Below are 3,433 nucleotides of genomic sequence, written 5' to 3' on the forward strand. Positions count from 1 at the left end.
GACTCTCCAAACAGGATACTGTCCCATGTAGTCAGGGATTTCTGAAGACAGAACACAGAGGGACGGATGAGTGATCCCCTGCATTATGAATCAGCCAATTGGGCTTCAAATAGTAAGAGGGAATGACGATCTCTGCTATCCATTGAATCGATTATTCATTCATTCATTCATTCAATCGTATTTATTGACTGTTTATTATGTGCGGAGCACTGTACTAAGCGCTTGGGAAGTACAAGGCAGCAACATATAGAGATGATCGCTACTCAACAACGGGCTCACAGTCTAGAAGGGGGAGACAGACAACAAAACATGTAGACAGGTGTCAAAATCGTCAGAATAAATACAATTATAGCTTAGACTAGAATAGAATATCTTAGAATTATAGATTATCTACATCACTGGGGTAAAAGTAGAAAATTATATTTATATAGAAAAGAGAGGATGGGAGATTGATTTTCCCAAGGACTTCCTCACTAAATGTACCTTTCATTCTTTTGGAAGTGTAGAAATTAAGGAAATTCTTCAGCAGATGTGTCCGTAAACTGAAGGCTGCTGAATATAGGGAACTCAAAGCAGGTAACGATTATGATACTTCTTAATCAATCAATCAATCAATCATATTTATTGTGTGCTTACTGTGTGCAGAACACTGTACTAAGCACTTGGGAAGTACAAGTTGGCAACATATAGAGACGGTCCCTACCCAACAGTGGGCTCACAGTCTAGAAGGGGGAGACAGAGCACAAAACCAAACATATTAACAAAATGAAATAAATAGAATAGATATGTACAAGTAAAATAAATAGAATAATAAATATGTACAAACATATATACAGGTGCTGTGGGGAAGGGAAGGAGGTAAGACGGGGGGATGGAGAGGGGGAATGAGTATTTAAGTATTTACTATGTGCCAAGCACTATACAAAGCAGTTCCTTTGGCTTGGAACTTCTTTTCCCTTCAAATCTAACAGTCGATCACTCTCCTTATCTTCAAAACCTTATTAAGGCACACCTCCTCCAGGTGGCCTTCCCTGACCAAGCCCTCATTTCCTCTTCTCCCACTCCCTCTGCATCATCCTTGCACTTGGATTTGCCTCCTTTACTCACCCCACACTCAGCCCCAAAGCTCTTATGTCTTGTCTTATGCCATCGAGTCGTTCCCAACCCAAAGCGACACCAAGGACACATCTCTCCCAGAGCGCCCCGCTCTCCATCTGCAATCGTTCTGGTAGTGGATCCAGAGAGTTTTCTTGGGAAAAATCCAGAAGCGGTTTACCATTGCCGGCTTCCTCACAGTAAACCTGAGTGTCCGCCCTCGACTCTCCCGTGCTGCTGCTGCTCAGCACAGGTGAGTTTTGACTTGTAGCAGATTGCCTTCCACTCACAAGCCACTGGCTAAGCTAGGAATGGAATGGGTAGGTCTTTGCTTGACTCTCCCTCCCATAGCCAAGGCTGGTAGAGTCCTGGAAACTCTCCAGGTACGACCCTGAGAGGCACAGCTCTTATACAAGAGAAGCAGTGTGGCTCAGTGGAAAGAGCCCAGGCTTTGGAGTCATGGGTTCAAATCCCGGCTCCACCACATGTCTGCTGTGTGACATTGGACAAGTCACTTAACTTCCCTGAGCCTCAGTTCCCTCATCTGTAAAATGGGAATTAAGACTGTGAGCCCCATGTGGGACAACCTGATCACCTTGTATCCCCCCCAGCGCTTAGAACAGTGCTTTGCACATAGTAAGCGCTTAACAAATGCCATCATTATTATTATTATGTACGTATCCATAATGTATTTATTTATGTCAGTGTCTCTCTAGACTGTAAATTCATCATGGGCAAGGAATTTGTCCACCAACTTTGTTGTACTTTCCCAAGTGCTTAATACAATGCACTGCATGTGGTAAACACTCAATAATTATGATTGATAGACTGATTACAAGAAAATCAGGCTGGGCACAATCCCTGTCCCTTATGGGGCTCACAGTTGAAGCAGGAGGGAGAACAGGTATTGAATCCTCATTTTACAGATGAGAACATTGAGGCACAGAGAAATGACTTGCTCAAGGTCACACTGCAGGCAAGTAGAAAAAGAGTCATTATTAGATTCGGTTCCTCAGACTCCCAAGCCTGTGCTCTTTCCACTAAGCCATGCTGCTTCTCTATAGGTTACCTTGGCTCGATGGAAAGAGCACGGGCTGTTCAAATCCCCGCTCTGCTGATCATCAGCTGTGTGCCTTTGGGCAAGTCACTTAACTTTTCTGGGCCTCAGTTCCCTCATCTGTAAAATGGGGATTAAGACTGAGCCCCCCGTGGGACAACCTGATCACCTTGCAACCTCCCTGGCGTTTTTAACAGTGCTTTGCACATAGTAAGCACTTAATAAATGCCATCATCATTATTATTATGTGAAGCAGAATTTGGGATCTAACCCAATAGCCCAAGGCATTCAATCTCTTCCAAATTGCTCATTCTGGACACGTGGAGAGTCTCAAAGGCAATGGATAACTGCCACTTAATAATAATAATAATAATAATGGTATTTGTCAGTTGCTTATTATGTGTCAAGCACTGTCCTAAGTGCTGGAGTAGAGACAAGCTAATCAGGCTGAACTCTTCTGTGGTGGTTTATGACTGTGGAGACCAGGGCTTAGCTGATACCTCTCCTCTCTACCCACCATCTTTCAAGAGAACCCTGCAATGTCAGATCTTCATCATCATCATCATCATCATCATAGTATTTGTTATGTGCCCACTACGTGCCATGCACTGTACTAAGCTCTGGGGAAGATTCAAGATAAGCAGGTCCCACTTGGACCTCACAGTCTAAGTAGCAGGGAGAAGGGGTATTAAAATGGTATTAAATCCCAGTTTGCAGATGAGGGAACTGAGGTACAGAGAAGTGAAATGACTGGCCCAAGGTCACACAGCAGGTAAGTGGCGGAGCCGGGACTAGAATCCTGGTCCTGTGACTCCCAGGATCGAGCTCTTTCCACTAGGCCACGATACTTCGCTAAGTGCTTAGGATAATGCTCTGCACACAGTAAGAACTCAATAAATTCATGTCTGATTGATCTCCAACAGCTTTGGACTAACAATCACCAGGCCAATAACTACCACTAGCCTCAAACCTCCGGGTTTCTAAACACTCCCACCAGCCTTTTGTTCACTTCAAATCAGCTCTCCCGAGGATCGTAACTAAATTCACCAGGAAATTGGGTCCCTAACCCTTAAGACTCTTTCCTAAACACATGCTAGGGGCAAAACCTGACTTCTCTGTTCATTTTGCAAAGTCCACAGTGCAGTGCCCTTCCTGCAGAAGCTTCGAAGCTCCACAAATATCTTTGGCTTCTATTCATCCAAGTGGATATGGCATGACAGGCCAGAGTCAATAGGATCTCCTCCAAAATCACTTATGAATGGTAAATCAGGAAACACCCAT

General features: G+C 44.1%; 1 non-coding gene across 1 annotated transcript; it reads right to left on the bottom strand.

The window, feature by feature from the left end:
• Positions 1–1,358: 1,358 nt before the first annotated feature.
• Positions 1,359–1,496, bottom strand: LOC119924786. Its single transcript, XR_005449481.1, has one exon. It is a non-coding gene; the product is annotated as a small nucleolar RNA SNORA7 (small nucleolar RNA).
• Between the last annotated feature and the right edge of the window lie 1,937 nt (positions 1,497–3,433).

The sequence above is a fragment of the Tachyglossus aculeatus genome, chromosome 2, assembly GCF_015852505.1.
Source record: "Tachyglossus aculeatus isolate mTacAcu1 chromosome 2, mTacAcu1.pri, whole genome shotgun sequence".
Classification (NCBI taxonomy): domain Eukaryota; kingdom Metazoa; phylum Chordata; class Mammalia; order Monotremata; family Tachyglossidae; genus Tachyglossus; species Tachyglossus aculeatus.